The 20,676-nt window shown below is 51.0% G+C and overlaps 1 protein-coding gene across 2 annotated transcripts in view; it reads left to right on the forward strand.

Annotated features, from left to right (window-relative positions):
- The first annotated feature begins 5,668 nt into the window (after positions 1–5,668).
- Positions 5,669–20,676, forward strand: part of aoc1 (amine oxidase copper containing 1) — a 48,671-nt gene continuing 33,663 nt past the window's right edge. For both annotated transcript variants that reach the window (XM_052023859.1, XM_052023860.1), the window contains exon 1: positions 5,669–5,753. The gene's annotated coding sequence lies outside the window, so the exon portion shown is untranslated. The remainder of the gene's footprint in view (positions 5,754–20,676) is intronic.

Consider the following 20,676-nt stretch of genomic DNA (forward strand, 5'->3'; position numbering starts at 1 on the left):
CCGCCTGGTGTTGGTGGCACTCAGTCCACTGCCCGTGAGGGTGGGTTCCATGTACTGGCACTTCAATAACCGGCTGCTGGATGACTGGCGATTCCGGGATTCGTTCCGCCTTTTTTGGACGGCTTGGAGGGAGGAGCTGCGGGATTTCCCTTCCCTCAGGCTCTGGTGGGATGCGGGCAAGGCTCACACCCAGGTTTTCTGCCAAGAGTACGCGTGGGGAGCGACCAGGGGGCGGGTGTCCGAGACCGAGCGGCTCGAGAGGGAGCTGCTCGACTTGGAGTCTCGGCTATGACCGACCACCAAGGACTCGCCCCTTTGGCACAGGTACCAGGGAGTGAAGGAGACACTTCGGGACCTACAGATCGAAAGGTCCCGCAGTGCGTACGTATGATTGCGGGTCCAGATGCTCCACAATCTGGACCATGCCTCGCCCTTCTTCTACTCTCTGGAACGCTGGCGGGGTGTATGCAGGTGGCTCGTAGAGCTGCTTGTGGAGGGTGGATCCTCGGTCACGGATCAGGCGGGAATCATCCTGGAGGTTTGCGCTTTTTACGCGGCCCTGTTCTCACCTGAGCCATCCAGTGAGGACGCATGCGAGATGCTGTGGGAGGGTCTGCCGCAAGTCAGCCCTGAGGCTGTCAAGCGGCTGGAGGCTCCCCACAGTCTGGAGGAGCTGACCGGTGCCGTGGACCAGCTGCAGCGGGGCAAGGCTCCGGGGCTGGACGGGCTGACGGTCGAGTTCCTCCACGCTTTCTGGGACATCCTGGGGGAGGACTACGCAAGGGTGCTGGGGAGAGCCTGGCGACGGGTGAGATGCCCCTCTCTTGGCACAGGGCGGTCGTGGTCCTGCTACCTAAGAAGGGGGATCTCCGTAATCTACGAAACTGGTGCCCAGTATCTCTACTCTGCACCGAGTAAAAGGTATTTGCCCAGGCGATGGCCAACCGTCTGGGCTCCGTGCTAGCCCAGGTGATCCACCCCAACCAGTCCTACACGGTCCTGGGCCGGTCCATCCAGGACAACATCCACCTCGTCCGGGACCTGATGCACCTGTGTCAGGAGGCAGGGGTGTCAACCGTCTTTCTCTCCCTTGATCAGGAGAAGGCGTTCGACAGGGTGGATCACGGATACATGGTTGGAACTCTGCACACGTTCGGGCTCGGGCCGCATTTTGCAGCCCGCGTTCAGCTGTTGTACACCACCGCAGAGAGCCTCGTCAAGGTCAATGGGTCCTTGACATCACCAGTTCGTTTCGGGAGGGGGGTGCATCAGGGGTGCCCCATGTCAGGGCAGTTGTACTCGGTTTGCTTGGAGGTGTTCCTGTGCCTTCTTTGGAAGCGTCTGATGGGTCTGGTCCTGCACGAGCCGGCGACGGAGGTCGTCCTCTCGGCTTACGCCGACGACGTCCTCCTGGCGGTCACCGACCCGGCAGACCTGCGGAGGATGCGCAAGTGCCAGTGGGTCTACTCGGCCGCGTCCTCTGCCAGAGCCGACTGGGCGAAGTGTTCGGGTCTGCTGGTGGGTCCGTGGCGGGTGGACTCCCTGCCGGGGGAGTTGTGGCCCTTCGAGTGGAGCACCTCGCACCTCCTCTACCTGGGGGTCTACCTGTCCCCGGCCGAGGGGTCCTGCCCGGCGAACTGGCAGGAGTTGGGAGCGAAAGTCTCCACCCAACTGGGACGCTGTTCGGGTCTGCTCTGGGCGATCTCGTACCGGGGCAGGGCGCTGGTCATCAGCCAGCTGGTGGCCTCCATGCTGTGGTACCGGCCGGCCACGCTGGTGCCGCTGAACGTCTTCGTCGCCACCACCCAGAGGAGGTTGACGGACTTTTTCCGGGGTGGCCAGAGACACTGGGTCTCTGCAGCGGTCCTAAGTCTACCATTGGCAGAGGGAGGCTAATCGCTGGTGTGCGTGTGTACCCAGCTGGCGGCCCTCCGCCTCCGGGCGCTGCAGAGATACCTGTATACCGAGCACCCCCCGCGGTGGCATGAGCTGGCCACCTATTTCCTCCACCGAGGCCGCTGCCTCCGGGAGAGGGCGCGTCTCCCAGTGGAGACCGTCCGCTGAGCCATACCGCGGGAATTGCCCGGGTTCTACCAAGATCTGATGCGGTTATAGGGCGCGGTGTCGTGCGGTGAGCGCGTGGTCCCTCCCCCTCCCGTCGCGGGGTCTGCCGGGGGGGGTCCCGGCCGCGCTGGCCCCCGCACTGCCGGAATTGCTGGTCGGACCCAGGGCCTGACGTCTGTCTCGAGAGGTGGCCCAGCACAACCTGAGCCGCCTGGGGGACATGCCGACGGTGCCGTTCCGCGAGGCGCCGAGGCGCTTATTGTACGGGCTGCTCAGTACCACTCCTTTTTTTTGTTTACAAAACATTTATTCGTTGAAAAACACTACAAAAACAACCAACAGCAAACACGCTACATCGAGTACAGAAAGAAACAACCCGGCCGAAACCAATACCCGCGCAACATTACGCCCGCAACCGCAAAACACACAACACTTCACACCAGAATCTCATCCGTCTCGTCCACCACACACGCGATCCCCTGAGGGGCCCACCGAGTCAGTACCGTTCCTTTTTTCAAATAAACGTTTATTCACTAAAAGCACTACAAAAGACAACCAGTGTCAATACACTACATCTAATACAGAAAAGAAGAAACTACACAACGACATACTACAGTAGAGAATGCAAACTAATACTAACGAAACGCACACGCGACTCTACACCCGTCAACGCGACACTTCAAATAAGAATCACGTCCGTACCGTCCACGACACACGCGATCCCCTGAGGGGCCCACTGAGCGCGGAACTCGGCTAGGGTGCCCGCGGAAACCGTGTGCTCCCACTCTAGACGCACCCGCGCGCGCACGTAAGCGCATCAGTACTGCTCCTCCTACAGTGTGACCCTCCCTCGGTACCGCCCGTCCCACAGTGGTTTCCAACTGTGTCTGATGGTTGAAGGACAGGTACCTACAGCTATCTACAGGTATCTGCAGGAATCTGTGGAACCTCCGCTCTCACCCCCACCCTTCTCAGACCCAACAGGGATAGGGTCCCCCTTGTCCTCACATTTTATCCCACCAACCTACGTATCCAACACATCATTCTCCGCCACTTCCACCATCTCCAACAGGACCCCACCACCAAGCATACCTTCCCCTCCCCACCCCTTTCTGCCTTTTGCAGGGACCACTCTCTCCGTGACTCCCTGGTTCATTCCTCCTCCCCACCCATCCCGCTCCCACCCCACAAACTTTCCACTGCCCCCGCCATAGGTGCAACACCTGCCCCTACACCACCTCCATCACCTCCATCCAGGGACCCAAACAGTCCTTTCAGGTGAGACAGAGATTCACCTGCACCTCCCTTAATATCATCTACTGCATTCGGTGCTCCAAGTGTGGCCTCCTCTGCATTGGTGAGACCAAACGCAGACTAGGTGACCATTTTGCAGAACACCTGCGCTCCGTCCGTAACCGCGATCTGCATCTCCCCGTTGCCGGTCACTTCAACTCCCCCTCCCACACTATCACTGATAGACAGTCCTCGGCCTCCTCCACTGCCAGGAGAAGTCCAAGCGCAAACTGGAGGAACAGCACCTCATTTTCCATCTTGGAACCTTGCAGCCTGACAGCATGAATATTGAATTCTCCCACTTTCGGTCATCCCCACCCCCCCTCCCCCACTAGGCTTCCTCTTTTCCTATCTTCAGTCCTGAGGAAGGGTCCTGACCCAAAATATTGACCGCCTGCTTTTCTCCGCGGATGCCGCCTGGCCTGCTGAGTTCCTCTAGCATCATCGTGTTTTTCATCCAGGTTCCAGCATCTGCAGTCCTTTGTTTCTCTACCTACAGGTATTTGCTGATATCTACAGGATTCTGTGGTATCTACAGGTATATGTGATACCTACAGCTATCTATAGGTATCTGTGGTAGCTATAGCTATCTACAGGAATCTCTGGTACCCCAGGTATTTGCTAGTATCTCCAGGTATCTGTGGTATCTACAAGTATCTGTGGTATCTTCAGCTATCTGCAGGTATCTGTGGTACCATTTGGAATATCGTTTTCAGCTTTGGTCACTCTGCTGTAGGAAAGATGCCATTAAGCTGGAAAGAGCAGAGAGGAGACTTACAAGGATGTTGCCAGGACTTGAGGGACTGAGTTATGGAGAGAGTTTGAGCAGGTTGGGACTGAATACATTGGAGTGTAGGAGAATGAGGGATGAGGTTATAGAGGAGTATAAAATCATGAGGGGCATGAATAGGGTGAATGCACTCAGTCTTTTTCCTAGAGTTGTGGAACTAGAGGGCACAGGTTCAAGGTGAGAGGGGAGAGATTTAATAGGAACCTGAGGGGCAGCTTTTTCACCCAGAGGGTGGTCCGTATATGGAATGAGCTGCCAGAGGAAGTGGTTGCGGCAGGTACATTAACATTTCAAGGACATTTGGGCAGGAACATGGATAGGAAAGGTTTAGAGGGATAACGGACTAGCTTAGATGGAAATCTTGGTCAGCATGGATTAATTGGGCTGAAGGGCCTGTTTCTGTGATGTATGACTCGAAGTGTTGGTAAGTGGGCCAGTGGTTATAATCTGGCAATTTACGGAGTTATGGTAACCATCTCCAATGTCCTGATGCAGGGTTTTGACCCAAATTGTTGACAATTCCTTTTTCTCCACAGATGCTGCTCGACCGCTGAGTTCCTTCAGCAGATTGTGTGTTGTTCCAGATCCCAGCATCCGCAGTCTTTGTGTCTCCATCTCCAAAATGTTCCCTCCCCAACACTTCAACCACCTTCATTCATCCAGTGCTGCCCCTTCTTGGGTCAGACTGTCTACTTACTGGCTCAGAAAGGTCTCCTGGATGCACCTGAAAGAATCCACCCCCAGGTAGAGGAGAGGTTGGGCAAACTGGTCCCGGGGCCGAGGGGTTTCAGTTGTGTGGGAGCAACAAGAGGACCAGGGTTGCACTGGGAACAGAGCAGGGTGAAATGAAACATCATGAGGGATACGGACAGAGCAGACGGAGAGGGGAGAGGGGTCAGAGAACAGACCAATCAGCAATGGCACGAGGGGTGTAAGAGGGAGGGGTATAGGAGGGAGGGATGTAGACGGAGGGGTGTAGAGGGTGGGGTGTAGAGGGTGGGGTGTAGGAGGGAGACACGTGGGGGGAAGACCTGTTTCGGGAGAGACCTGTTGGGTGGGAGACACATGGAGGAGGGGTGGGGAAACCTGTTTGGAGGGAGGGAGACCTGTGGGGTAGTGGGGGGGGGCAGGTGAGGGGTGGGGAGACCTTTTGGGAGGGGGGAGACCTGTGGGGAGCGGTGGGGAGACCAGTTGGGAGAGTGGACCTCTGGGGAGGGGTAGGGGTGGGCGAGGTGTGGGGAGACTGGTCCCACCACCCCCCTAACTGGGGAGACCGGTGGGGAGGGTGGGGAGAGGGGTGACCATTTGGGAGGGGGGAGACCTATGGGGGGGGGGGTGGGGAGACCAGTTTGGAGGGGGGAGGGTTGGGGAGATCAGTTGGGAGGGGGGAGACCTGTGGGGGATGCACCCCTGCCCTATCCCCAGGTTCAATGCCCCCCTCAGTGACAGGTTCTGCTACCTCGGACATTCACTCCCAACACCTGGCAAAGACAAGAGGTCCCAAAAGCTGCCAGTCACTCACACGGCTCCTGCACTTTGGACCCAGTCTGGACAGGACAGACGCAGTGAGCAGTGAGCAGACGGACACAGAGTGCAGCAACGTACGGTCAGTCCTCAGCAAACATCTCCTTATGCACCCCGGGGTCGAGGGGGACAGGGTGACGCACTGGATCCGTCTTCATGGGGTGGTGATGGGAAAAATGTGGGAACCACAGACTCCCCACCATGCGGCAGGAGGGGCTGATGGGGGTGGGAACTGGACACGCAAACCCTCCCTGGGAACAATTCAAATGAGTGACTGAGTGTGTGAGACCGTCCCCAGTGAGGGTCAGTGTGTGTGTGTGTGTGTGTGTGTGTGGGACTGTCCACTAGTGAGGGTCAGTGTGTGTGTGTGTGTGTGTGTGTGTGTGGACTGTCCACTAGTGAGGGTCAGTGTGTGTGTGTGTGTGTGTGTGTGTGTGTGTGTGTGTGGGACCGTCCACTAGTGAGGGTCAGTGTGTGTGTGTGTGTGCTGGGTGTGTGTGTTTGTGATCGTCCACCAGTGAGGGTCCGTGTGTGTGTGTGTGTGTGTGTGTGTGTGTGATCGTCCACTAGTGAGGGTCAGTGTGTGTGTGTGTGGGGGGGGGGGGAACCATCCTCTAGTGAGGGTCAGTGTGTGTGTGTGTATATATGTGTGTGTGATCGTCCACTAGTGAGGGTCAGTGTGTGTGTGTGTGTGTGTGTGTGTGTGTGTGTGTGTGTGTGTGGGACCGTCCACTAGTGAGGGTCTGTGTGTGTGTGTGTGTGTGTGTGTGTGTGTGATCGTCACCTAGTGAGGGTCCGTGTGTGTGTGTGTGTGTGTGTGTGTGTGTGTGTGGGGGGGGGGGGGGGGGGTGGGACCATCCTCTAGTGAGGGTCAGTGTGTGTGTGTGTATATATGTGTGTGGGACTCGTCCCCCAGTGAGGGTCAGTGTGTGAGGGACCCATCCCTCAGTGAGGGTCAGTGTGTACCGGGTCCCATCTCCCACTGAGGGTCTGTGTGTGTGTGTGTGTGTGTGTGTGTGTGTGTGTGTGTGTGTGTGTGTGTGTGTGGGACCGTCCACTAGTTAGGGTCAGTGTGTGTGTGTGTGTGTGTGTGTGTGTGTGTGTGTGTGTGTGTGATCGTCCACCAGTGAGGGTCCGTGTGTGTGTGTGTGTGTGGGTGTGTGTGTGATCGTCCACTAGTGAGGGTCAGTGTGTGTGTGTGGGGGGGGGGGGGGACCATCCTCTAGTGAGGGTCAGTGTGTGTGTGTGTGTGTGTGTGGGACCGTCCACTAGTGAGGGTCAGTGTGTGTGTGTGTGTGTGTGTGTGTGTGTGTGTGTGTGTGTGTGTGTGGGACCGTCCACTAGTGAGGGTCTGTGTGTGTGTGTGTGTGTGTGTGTGTGTGTGTGTGTGTGTGATCGTCCACTAGTGAGGGTGAGTGTGTGTGTGTGTGTGTGTGTGTGTGTGTGTGTGTGTGTGATCGTCCACCAGTGAGGGTCCGTGTGTGTGTGTGTGTGTGGGTGTGTGTGTGATCGTCCACTAGTGAGGGTCAGTGTGTGTGTGTGGGGGGGGGGGGGGGACCATCCTCTAGTGAGGGTCAGTGTGTGTGTGTGTGTGTGTGTGGGACCGTCCACTAGTGAGGGTCTGTGTGTGTGTGTGTGTGTGTGTGTGTGTGTGTGTGGGACCGTCCACTAGTGAGGGTCTGTGTGTGTGTGTGTGTGTGTGTGTGTGTGATCGTCCACTAGTGAGGGTCTGTGTGTGTGTGTGTGTGTGTGTGTGGGACCGTCCACTAGTGAGGGTCAGTGTGTGTGTGTGTATATATGTGTGTGGGACTCGTCCCCCAGTGAGGGTCAGTGTGTGAGGGACCCATCCCTCAGTGAGGGTCAGTGAGGGTCAGTGTGTACCGGGTCCCATCTCCCACTGAGGGTGTGTGTGTGTGTGTGTGTGTGTGTGTGTGTGTGTGTGTGTGTGTGTGTGTGTGTGTGTGTGTGGGGCCTGTCCCCCATTGGGGGTCAGTGTGTGTGTGTGTGGGGCCTGTTCCCCAGTGAGGGACAATGTGTGCGGGATCCCTCCCCCAGTGAGGGTCAGTGCGTGTCTGGGACCTATCCCCAGTGAAGGTCAGTATGTGTGGGGCCCCTCCCGCAGTGGGGGTCAGTGTATGTGGGACCCGTCCCCCCGTGAGCGTCCGTGTGTGTGTGGGACCGTGCCCCAGAGTGTGAAGGTCTTGACCCATAACGTTGACTGTCCATACAGTTACAGAAACAATGCAGTGTAGGCAGACAATAAGGTGCAAGGCCATAACGAAGTAGATTGTGAGGATAAGAGTCCATCTTATTGTAGCAGGGTACCATTCAAAAGTCTTATAACAGGAGGATAGAATCTGTTCTTGAGCCTGGTGGTGCGTGCTTTCAAGCTTTTGTATCTTCTGCCTGATGGGAGGGGGGAGAAGAGAGAATGTCCGGGGTGGGTGGGGTCTTTGATTATGTTGGCTGCTTTACCGAGTTAGCGAGAAGTGTAGACAAAGTCCACGGAGGGGAGGCTGGTTTCCCTGATGTGCTGGGCTGTGTCCACAACTCTCTGCAGTTTCTTGCAGTCATGGGCAGAGCAGTTGCCATACCAAGCCATGATGCATCCGGATAGTATGCTTTAGAACCATAGAACACTACAGCACAGAAAACAGGCCATTCGGCCCTTCTAGTCTGTGCCAAAACTTTATTCCACTAGTCCCATTTACCTACACCCAGTCCATAACCCTCCAGACCTCTCCCATCCATGTATCTATCCAATTTATTCTTAAAACTCAAGAGTGAGCCCGCATTTACTACATCAGATGGCAGCTCGTTCCACAGTCCCACCACTCTTTGAGTGAAGAAGTTCCCCCTAACGTTCCCCCTAAACCTTTCCCCTTTCACCCTAAAGCCATATCCTCTTGTACTTATCTCTCCTAATCTAGGTGGAAAGACCCTACTTGCATTAACTCTGTCTATACCCCTCATCATTTTGTAAACCTCTATCAAATCTCCCCTCATTCTTCTCCGTTCCAAGGAATAAAGTCCCAACCTGTTCAATCTTTCCCTGTAACTCAACTCCTGAAGACCCGGCAACATTCTAGTAAATCTCCTCTGCGCTCTTTCAATCTTACTGATATCCTTCCTATAGTAACGTGACCAGAACTGCACACAATACTCCAAATTTGGCCTCACCAATGTCTTATACAACCTCACCATAACATCCCAACTCCTATACTCAATACTTTGATTTATGAATGCCAGGATGCCAAAAGCCTGCTTTACAACCCTGTCTACCTGTGACGCCACTTTCAGGGAATTATGTATCTGAACTCCCAGATCCCTTTGTTCCTCCACACTCCTCAGTGCCCTACCATTTACTGTGTATGTCCTACCTCGTTTTGCCCTTCCAAAATGCAACACCTCACACTTGTCTGCATTAAATTCCATCTGCCATTTTCTGGCCCATTCTTCCAATTGGTCCAGATCCCTCTGCAAGCTTTGAAAGCCTTCCTCGCTGTCCACTACGCCTCCAATCTTAGTGTCATCAGCAAACTTGCTGATCCAATTTACCACATTATCATCTAGATCATTGATATAGACCACAAACAACAATGGCCCCAGCACAGATCCCTGAGGCACACCACTAGTCACAGGCCTCCAGTCTGAAAAACAATCATCCACAACCACTCTCTGTCTTCTCCCACACAGCCAATTTCGAATCCAGTTTACAACCTCTCCATGGATACCTAGTGACTGAACCTTCTGAACTAACTTTCCATTTGGGACCTTGTCAAAGGCCTTACTAAAGTCCATGTAGACAACATCCACAGCCTTTCCTTCATCTACTTTCTTGGTTACCTCCTCGAAAAATTCTACAAGATTTGTTAAACACGATCTGCCATGCACAAACCCATGCTGACTATCCTTAATCAGCCCATGGTTGTCCAAGTACTTGTATATCCGATCTCTCAGAACACCTTCCAATAATTTACCCACTACTGATGTAAGGCTTACTGGCCTGTAATTACTTGGTTTACTTTTAGAGCCTTTTTCAAACAACGGAACAACATGAGCGACCCTCCAGTCCTCCGGCACCACACCCGTGGCTAAGGACATTTTAAATATATCTGCCAGGGCCCTGCAATTTCTACACCAGTCTCTCTCAAGGTCTGAGGAAATATCTTGTCAGGCCTGGGGGATTTATCTACCTTTATTCGCTGTAAGGCAGCAGGCACCTCCTCCTCTTTAATCTCTATATGTTTCATGACACTAGTGCTTGTTACCCTTCCTTCCATATCCACTATGCCAGTTTCCTGAGTAATGGTGCATTGACAAAAATTGGTGAGGGTCAAAGAGTACATGCGGAATTTGTTTAGTCTCCTGAGGATGTCAGAATCGCTGGCATATGTTGCGCAATGTGTTGTTTTGCGGCAGCAGTACAGTGCAAGACATAAAGACATGAAAGTTAGGCAAGTGGGTCACAGTCAGGAGGGGAAGGGGCAGGGGAAGAATCAGGTACTAGAGAGTACCCCTGTGGCTGTACCCCTTGACAATAAGTACCCCTGCTTGAGTACTGTTGGGGGAGACAGCCTACCTGGGGGAAGCAACAGTGGCAGTCTCTCTGGCACAGAGCCCAGCCCTGTGGCTCAGATGGGTAGGGAAGGAGAGAAGAGGGCACTAGTGATAGGGGACTCCATAGTTAGGTGGGCAGACAAGCGATTCTGTGGACACAGGAAAAAAACTCAGAAGGTAGTTTGCCTCCCAGGTGCCAGGGTCCGGGATGTTTCTGATCGCGTCCAAGATATCCTGAAGGGGGAGGGAGAACAGACAGATGTCGTGGTACATTTTGGTACCAACGACATACGTAGGGAAAGGAATGAGGTCCTGAAAAGAGACTATAGAGAATTAGGAAGGAAGTTGAGAAGCAGGACCTCAAAGGTAGTAATTTCCGGATTACTGCCTGTGCTAAGCGACAGTGGGTATAGGAACAGAATGAGGAGGAGCTTAAATGCGTGGTTGAGGGATTGAAGTAAGGAGCAGGGATTCAGATTTCTGGATCATTGGGGCCTCTTTTGGGGCAGGTATGACCTGTTCAAAGAGGACGGGTTGCACTTGACTCTCAGGGGGACCAATATCCTGGTGGGGAGGTTTGCTAAGGCTACTGGGGAGGGTTTAAACTAGAATTGTTGGGGGGTGGGATCCGAACTGGAGAGACTGGGGAAGAGGTGTTTGGCTCTCAAATAGAGAAAGCTAGTAGTAGGTATGATAGGCAGGTGACAGAGAAGGGACGTGCTCAGACAGGTTTGAGATGTGTCTATTTTAATGCAAGGAGTATTGTGAACAAGGCGGATGAGCTTAGAGCTTGGATCAATACTTGGAGCTATGATGTGGTGGCCATTACAGAGACTTGGATGGCTCCGGGGCTGGAATGGTTACTTCAAGTGCCGGGTTTTAGATGTTTCAGAAAGGACAGGGAGGGAGGTAAAAAAGGTGGGGGAGTGGGACTGTTGATCAGAGATAGTGTCACGGCTGCGGAAAAGGTGGACGTCGTGGAGGGACTGTCTACGGAGTCTCTGTGGGTGGAGGTTAGGAACAGGAAGGGGTCAATAACTTTACTGGGTGTTTTTTATAGGCCGCCCAATAGTAGCAGGGATATTGAGGAGCAGATAGGGAAGCAGATCCTAGAAAGGTGTGAGAATAACAGAGTTGTTGTGATGGGGGATTTTAATTTCCCAAACATCGATTGGCATCTCCAGACAGTGAGGGGTTTAGATGGGGAGGAGTTTGTTGTGTGTTCAGGAAGGATTCTTGACACAATACATAGATAGGCCTACAAGAGGAGAGGCTGTGCTTGATTTGATATTGAGAAATGAACCTGGTCAGGTGTCCGATCTCTCAGTGGGTGAACATTTTGGTGATAGTGATCATAATTCTATCTCCTTTACGTTAGCACTGGAGAGAGATAGGAACAGACAGACTAGAAAGGTGTTTACTTGGAGTAAAGGGAATTATGAGGCTCTCAGGCAGAAAATTGGAAGATTAGATTGGGAACAGATGTTCTCAGGGAAAAGTACGGAAGAAATGTGGCAAATATTCAGGGGATATTTGTGTGGAGTTCTGCATAGGCATGTTCCAATGAGACAGGGGAGTCATGAGAGGATACAGGAGCCATGGTGTAAATCTAGTCAAAGGGAAAAGAAAAGCTTACAAAAGGTTCAGAGAGCTAGGTAATGTTAGAGATCTGGAAGAGTATAAGGCTAATAGGAAGGAACTTAAGAAGGACATTAGGAGAGCCAGAAGGGGGCATGAGAAGGCCTTGGCGGGCAGGATTAAGGAAAACCCCAAGGCATTCTACAGGTATGTGAAGAGCAAGAGGATAAGATGCGAAAGAATAGGACCTATCAAGTGCGGCAGTGGGAAAGTGTGTATGGATCCGGAAGAAATGGCGGAGGTACTTAATGAATACTTTACATCAGTATTCACCACGGCAAAAGATCTGGGGGATTGTAGTGGGGACTTGCAGCAGGCTGAAAAGCTTGAGCATGTAGATATTAGGAAAGAGGAGGTGCTGAAACTTCTGGAAAGCATCAAGTTAGATAAGTCGCCGGGACTGGATGAGATGTACCCCAGGCTGCTGTGGGAGGTGAGGGAGGAGATTGCAGAGCCTCTGACAATGATCTTTGCATCATCGATGGACACAGAAGAGGTTCCAGAAGATTGGAGGGTTGCGGATGTTGTTCCCTTATTCAAGAAAGGGAGTAGAGATAGCCCAGGGAATTATAGACCAGTGAGTCTCACCCCAGTGGTTGGTAAGCTGATGGAAAAGATCCTGAGAGGCAGGATTTATGAACATTTGGAGAGGTATATGATTAGGAATAGTCAGCATGGCTTTGTCAAGGGCAGGTCCTGCCTTACGAGCCTGATTGAATTTTTTGAGGATGTGACTAAACACATCAATGAAGGGAGAGTAGTAGATGTAGTGTATATGGATTTCAGCAAAGCGTTTGATAGGGGACCCCATGCAAGGCTTATTGAGAAAGTAAAGAGGCATGGGATCCAAGGGGACATTGCAGTGTGGATCCAGAACTGTCTGGCCCACAGAAGGCAATGAGTGGTTGTTGAAGGGTCATATTCTGGAGGTCGGTGACCAGTGGTGTACCTCAGGGATCTGTACTGGGACCCTTGCTCTTTGTGATTTTTATAAACAACCTGGATGAGGAAGTGGAGGGGTGGGTTAGTAAGTTTGCGGATGACACAAAGGTTGGGGGTGCTGTGGATAGTTTGGAGGGCTGTCGGAGGTTACGTAGGGACATAGATAGGATGCAAAGTTGGGCTGAGAAGTGGCAGATGCAGTTCAACCCATATAAGTGTGAAGTGGTTCATTTTGGTAGGTCAAATATGATGGCAGAATATAGTATTAATGGTAGGACTCTTGGCAGTGTGGAGGATCAGAGGGATCTTGGGGTCCAAGTCCATAGGACGCTCAAAGAGGCTGCGCAGGTTGACTCTGTGGTTAAGAAGGCATATGGTGTATTGTCCTTCATCAATTGGGGAATTGAATTTAGGAGCCGAGAGGTATTGTTGCAGCTATATAGGTCCATGGTCAGACCCCACTTGGAGTACTGTGCTCAGTTCTGGTAGCCTCACTACAGGATGGATGTGGAAGCCACATAAAGGATGCAGAGGAGATTTACTAGGATGCTGCCTGGAATGCGGAACATGCCTTATGAAAGCAGGTTGAGGGAACTCGGCCTTTTCTCCTCGGAGAGACGGAGGATGAGGGGGGACCTGATAGAGGTGTATAAGATGATGTGAGGTATTGATTGGGTAAATAGTCAGAGGCTTTTCCCCAGGGCTGAAATGGTTGCCACAAGAGGACATAGGTTTAAGGTGCTGGGGAGTAGGTACAGAGGAGATGTCAGGGGTAAGTTTTTTACCCAGAGAGTGGTGAGTGTGTGGAATGGGCTGCCGGCAACGGTGGTGGAGGTGGATACGATAGGGTCTTTTAAGAGACTGTTGGATAGGTACATGGAGCTGAGAAAAATAGAGGGCTATGGGTAAGCCTAGTACTTTCTAGGGTAGGGACATGTTTGGCACAGCTTTGTGGGCCAAAGGGCCTGAATTGTGCTGTGGTTTTTCTATGTTCTATGTTACTATAAGTTACAAAAATAAATAGATTCTTGACTATGGTGTCTATGTGGTTGGACCAGGACAGGTTATTGGTGATGTTCACTCCTTGGAATTTGAAGCTCTCAACCCTCTTGACCTCAACACCATTGATGTAGACAGGTGCGTGTACACTGGCCCCTTTCCTGAAGTCAATGACCAGCTCTTTTGTTTTGCTGACATTGAGGGAAAGGTTGTTGTCATGACACCATGTCACTGAACTGTCTCTCTCCTTCCTGTACTCTGACTCAATGTTATTTGAGATATGACCCACTATGGTGGTATCATCTGCAAACTTGTAGATGGAGTTAGAGCAGAATCTGGCCACACAGTCATGAGTATGTAGGGAGTAGAGTAGAGGACCGAGGATGCAGACTTGTGCGGCACCAGTGTTGAGAATAATCATAGCAGAGGTATTGCTGCCTCACTGATTGCAGTCTGTTGGTCAGGAAGTCAATGATCCAGTTGCAAAGGGAGGTGCTGACTACCAGGTCTCGGAGTTTGGTGATGAGTTTGTTTGGAATTATAGTATTGAAGGCAGAGCTGTGGTCAATAAACAATAGTCTAACACAGGTGTCTTTACTGTCCAGATGCTCCAGAGATGAGTGTAGGGCCAGGGAGATGGCATCCACTGTAGACCTGTAGGTGAATTGCAGTGGGTCGAGGTTATCTGGGAGACTGGAGTTAATGCTTGCCACAACCAGCCTCTTGAAGCACTTCGCGATGGTCGGTCGTCATTAAGGCATGTTACCTTGTTTTTCTTAGGTGCCAGGATGATAGTAGTCTTCTTAAAACAGGTGGGAACCTCAGATTGAAGCAGGGAGAGGTTAAAATTGTCCACAAATACCCCCCCAGCTGATCTGCACAGGATCTGAGGACACGGGCCAGGGGCGCCATGTGGGCCTGATGCTTTCCTCGGTTCCACTCCCCAGAAGACTGATATTTCGTCCTCGATGGTGACCACGGGTTCAGGTGCATTGGAGGCTGTCAGGGTGGGTGGTGACAAACCTACCCCCTTCTGTTCAAAACGTTTTGGTATTCCCACAGAAGCTGCCTAACTCGCTGAGTTCCTCCAGCTTCTTGTTTGTTGCAGCCTGACTCGTGTGTGTGATGTTGCAACATAATATCCCGACTTATAGATGGATAGTGTGTGGTCAGCGTGGACACAGTTGGGCGAATAGCCTCCCTCTGTGCTGTGTGACTCTGAGACAGACATGGCTTTAAGGAATATAAAGAAAGAAAGAACATGCAAGGAATTAGGAGGGCCAGGAGAGGCCATGAAATATCCGTGGCAAGTCAGATAAAAGAGAATCCCAAGGCATTTTATACCAAAATTAAAAAACAAGAGGGTGACAGGGGAGAGGGTCTGACCACTCATGGATAAAGGAGAGAATGTTGTTTGGAGTCAAATGATGTGGGCGAAGTACTGAACGAGTAATTCGCGTTGGTATTCACCAAGGGGAAAGACACGAGGATCGTGTGATCAGTTTGGTATTCAAATATGCCAGGGCATTTTGAGATTATAGGAGATGGTGTTGGGACTCTTGAAGAGCATTAAACCATAGAACAATACAGCACAATACAGGCCCTTCAGCCCACCATGTTGTGCCGACCTTTAAACCACACCTAAGACTATCTAACCCCTTCCTCCCACATATCCCCTTATTTTAAATTCCTCCATATGCTTATCTAACAATCTCTTGAACTTGACCAACATATCAGCCTCCACCACCACCCCAGGCAGCACATTCCATGCACCAACCACTCTCTGGGTGAAAAACCTCCCTCTGACGTCTCCCTTTAACTTCCCACCCATCACTTTAAAGCCATGTCCTCTTGTATTGAGCATTGGTGCCCTGGGAAAGAGGCGCTGGCTGTCCACTCTATCTATTCCTCTTAATATCTTGTACACCTCTATCATGTCTCCCCTCATCCTCCTCCTCTCCAATGAGTAAAGCCCTAGCTCCCTTAGTATCCCCTCATAATCCACACTCACCAATCCAGGCAGCATCCTGGTAAATCTCCTCTGCACCCTGTCCAACGCTTAAGATGCATAATTCCCCAGGGCCTGATGAGATCTACCCCAAATTACTGAGAGAGGCATTTCCTGGAGCTTTGCTCCACCTTCCTCTCCTATCAGATTCCATCATCTGCAGCCCTTTGCCACCTCCATATACTGTATCACCCCCCAGCCTCTGGCACTATTGCCACTCTGCCCTCCTCCACCTGCCTGTCACTCCCCTCACCTGGACCACCTACCACCTACCAGCTCATCCTCCACCCCTTCCCTGCACCTTTTATACTGTTTAACTTTCAGTCCAGAGGAAGGGTCTTGACCCAAAATGTCGTCCGTCTGTTTCCCTCCATAGATGCTGCCTGATTCGCTGAGTTCCTCTAGTGTTATGCCTGTGTCCTCTCTAGTCACAGGTGAGGTCCCGGAGGACTGGAGAGAAGCCAATGTTCTTCCTTTGCTTAAGAAGAGAAATAGGGATGACCCAGGATATCATAGGCTGGTGAGCCTCACGTCAGTGGTGGGGAAGCTGTTGGAGAGGATTCTTAGGGATAGGATTTACTCATATTTGGAAGGACATGAGAAACAAAGGACTGCAGATGCTGGAATCTAGGTGAAAAACACAATGAGGCTCGAGGAATTCAGCAGACCAGGCAGCATCCGTGGAGAAAAGCAGGTGGGCAATGTTTCAGGTCAGGACCCTTCTTCAGGACTGAAGATAGGAAAAGGGGAAGCCTAGAGAAACAAAGGACTGCAGATGCTGGAATCTAGATGAAAAACACGATGATGCTGGAAGAACATGGTTCTTTGGAGGAACATGGGTTAATTAGGGACAGTCAGTATGGCTTTGTGCAGGCAGTTAATGTCTTACTAACGAAATGAATTCTTTAAGAACATGACCAAGGCAATGAATGAGGGGAGAGCTGTGGATGTTGTCTAGCTGAACTTTGGTCAGGCATTTGACAAGCTCCCTCATGGGAGGCTCATCCAGAAGATTAAGATGCATGGGATCCACGGTGACTTGGTCATTTGGATTCAGAATTCACTCGCCCATAGAAGGCAGGATAGCGGTGGAAGGGTTTTATTCTGGCTGGAGGTCAGTGACTAGTGATGTTCTGCAGGGATCCGTCCTGAGACCTCTGCTATCTGTAATGTACATAAATGACTTGGATGAGAATGTACAGCAGAAGAGTGGGTTATTAAGTTTGCAGATGACACAAAGATCAGTGGAATTAAAGATAGTATAGGAGGTTGTCAAAGGATACAGCACAATATAGATCAGTTACAGATATCGGTGGAGAAATGGGAGATGGAGTTTAATCTGGGCAGGTGTGAGGTGTTGCACTTTGGTAGGTCAAATGTAAGGGGAAAGTATACAGTAAATGGCAGGACCCTTAACAGTGTTGAAGTACAGGGGGATCTTGGGGTCCAAGTCCATAGCTCCCTGAAAGCGGCTGCACAGGTCAATAGGGTAGTAAAGGCGGGGTACAGCACACCTTCCTTCATTGGTCGGGGTATAAGAGTCAGGAAGTAGTGACAATGGATCCAGGGTCAGTGGTGTTTTCTTCTTGCCAGATGTGGGAGACTAGTCTCCCTGATAGCTACATCTGCGGGAGGTGCATCCAGTTGCAACTCCTTACAGACCAGGTTAGGGAACTGGAGCTGCAGCTGGATGACCTTTGGCTCCTACAGGAGAATGAGGAGGTGATAGATAAAAGCTACAGGGAGGGAGCCACAGCTCAGTTGCAGGAGGCAGGTAGCTGGGTGACTGTCAGGAGAGGGGAAGGGAACAGGCAGGTAGTGCAGAGAACCCTTGTGGACCTTCCCCTCAATAACAGGTACACCACTTTGGATACCGTTGGGGGTGATGACCTACCAGGGAAAGCCTCAGTGGTCAGGTTGCTGGCGCTGACTCTGTGGCTCAGAAGGGGAGGGGGGAGAAGAGGAGAGCAATAGTGATAGAGGACTCGATAGGGAAGCAGACATGAGATTCTGTGGACGTGAAAGAGACTCCCGGATGGTATGTTGCCTCCCAGGTTCCAGGGTCAGGGACGTCTCAGATCGGGTCCACAGCATTCTAAAGAGGGAGGGTGAGCAGCCAGAGGTCGTGGAACATGTTGGTACCAACAACGTAGGTAGGAAAAAGGATGAGGTCCTGAAAAGTGAAGATGGGGCACTAGGTAGGAAGCTGAAAAGCAGAACCTCAAGGGTAGTAATAGAACATAGAACATTACAGCACAGTACAGGCCTTTCGGCCCAAGATGTTGTGCCGACATTTTATCCTGCTCTGAGATCTATCTAACCCTTCCCTCCTATATAGCCCTCCATTTCTCTATCATTCATGCTGCTGTCTGAGTCTCTTAAATGTCCCTAATGTATCTGCCCCCACAACCCCTGCCAGCAGTGTGTTCCATGCACCCACCAATTTCTGTGTAAAAAACTGACCTCTAACATCCCCCTTATATATCTTCTTCCAATCTATTGTCGCCCTGGGAAGTAGTCTCTGACTGTCCACTTGATCTATGCCTCTTATCATTTTGTACACCTCTATCAAGTCATTCTTATCCTCCTCCTCTCCAAAGATAAAAGCCCTAGCTCACTCAACCTATCCTCATAAGACATGCTCTCTAATCCAGACAACATCCTGGTAAATCTCCTCTGCACCCTCTCTAAAGCTTCCACATCCTTCCTATAATGAGGCGACCAGAACGGAACACAATACTCCAAGTGTGGTCTAACCAAAGTTCTATAGAACTGCAACATCACCTCATGGCTCTTGAACTCAATACCCCAACTAATGAAGGCCAACACACCATAAGCCTTCTTAACAACCCTATTGACCTGCATGTCAGCTTTGAGGGATCTATGACTGTTGTCTCCAAGATCCATCTGTTCCTCCACACTGCTAAGAGTCCTGCCATTAACCTTGTATTCTGCCTTCATATTCAATCTTCCAAAGTGTATCACTTCACACTTATCCAGGTTGAACTCCATCTGCCACTTCTCAGCCCAGGTCTGCATTCTATCAATATCCTGTTGTAATCTACAGAAATCTTCTACACTATCCACAACACCACCAACCTTTGTATCATCAGCAAACTTACTAACCCACCCTTCCACATCCTCATCCAAGTCATTTATAAAAATCATGAAGACCAGGGGTCCCAGAACAGATCCCTGGAGAACACCACTGGTCACCGACCTCCAGGCAGAATACGCTCCGTCTGCCACCACTCTCTGTCTTCTATGGGTGAGCCAATTCTGAATCCATACAGCCAAGTTTCTCTGGATCCTATGTCTCCTGTATTTCTGAATGAGCCTTCCATGAGGAACCTTATCAAATGCCTTACTAAAATCCATGTACACCACATCCACTGCTCTACCTTCATCAACGTGCTTTGTCACAACCTCAAGGAATCAACCAGGCTTATGAGGCATGACCTACCCCTCACAAAGTCATGCTGACTGTCCTTAATCAGCCTACGTTTTTCCAAATGCCCATAAATCCTGTCTCTAAGAATCTTCTCCAGCAATTTGCCCACCACTGAAGTAGACTCTGGATTGCTGCCTGTGCCACGTGCCAGTGAGGGTAAGAATAGGTTGATCTGGCAGATGAATGTGTGGCTGAGAAATTGGTGCAGGGGACAGGGTTTCAGATTTGTGGATCATTGGGATCTCTTCTGGGGAAGGTACAATCTGTACAAAACAGACGAGTTACACCTGAACTGGAGGGGGACCAATATTGTTGCGGGCAAGTTTGCTAGAACTGTTGGGGAGGGTTTAAATTAGTTTGGCAGGGGGGTGGGAACCAGAGTGATGGATCAGAGGTTAGTTCACTTACTGTATAAGTAGATGCAGAGTGTAGAAAGACTGAGGAAGGATAGACAGTTGAAAGGGCAAAATTGCAGTCGGATGGGTTGAAGTGTGTCTACTTTAATGTGAGATGTATTAGGAACAAGCGTGATGAACTCAGAGCGTGGGTAAGTACATGGAACTATGATGTGGTGGCCATTACAGAGACTTGGCTGTCACAAGGGCAGGAATGGCTGCTGGACATTCTGGGGCTTAGATGTTTCAAAAAGGACAGGGACGGAGGTAAAAGAGGTGGGGGAGTGGCTTTGCTGATCAGGGACAGTATCACAGCTGCAGAAAGGGAGGATGTCCTGTAGGGATCGTCTACTGAGTCTGTGTGGGTTGAAGTCAGAAACAGGAAGGGAGCGATCACTCTATTGGGAGTATTCTATAGATCTCCCTATAGCAACAGAGACACCGAGGAACAGATCGGGAGGCAGATTTTGGAAAGGTACGAAAATAACAGGGTTGTCATCATGGGTGATTTCAACTTCCCTAATATTGATTGGCAGCTCCTTATTGTAAAGGAGTAGATAGGACCGAGTTTGTTCAGTGTGTCCAGGAAGGATTCCTGACACAGTATGTGGACAGGCCGACTAGAGGAGAGGCTGTTCTGGATCTGGTACTGGGCAATAAACCTGGTCAGGTGTCAGATTTCTCAGCAGGGTGAGCATTTCAGAGATGGTGACCACAACTCACTGACCTTTACCCTCGTCTTGGAGAGGGATAGGGGCAGACGCTATGGGAAAGTATTAAATTGGGGGATGGGGAATTATGATGCTATTATGTGGAAATTTGGGAGTGTAAATTGGGAGCAGATGTACTCAGGAAAATGCACAATGGAAATGTGGAGGTTGTTTAGAGATCACTTACATGCGGTTCTGGATAGGTTTGTCCCATTGAGGCAGCAAAAGGATGGTAGGGTGAAGGAACCATGGTTGACAAGAGATGTGGAATATCTAGTGAGGAGGAAGAAAGAAGCTTACCT

Source organism: Pristis pectinata, chromosome 9, assembly GCF_009764475.1.
Source record: "Pristis pectinata isolate sPriPec2 chromosome 9, sPriPec2.1.pri, whole genome shotgun sequence".
Classification (NCBI taxonomy): domain Eukaryota; kingdom Metazoa; phylum Chordata; class Chondrichthyes; order Rhinopristiformes; family Pristidae; genus Pristis; species Pristis pectinata.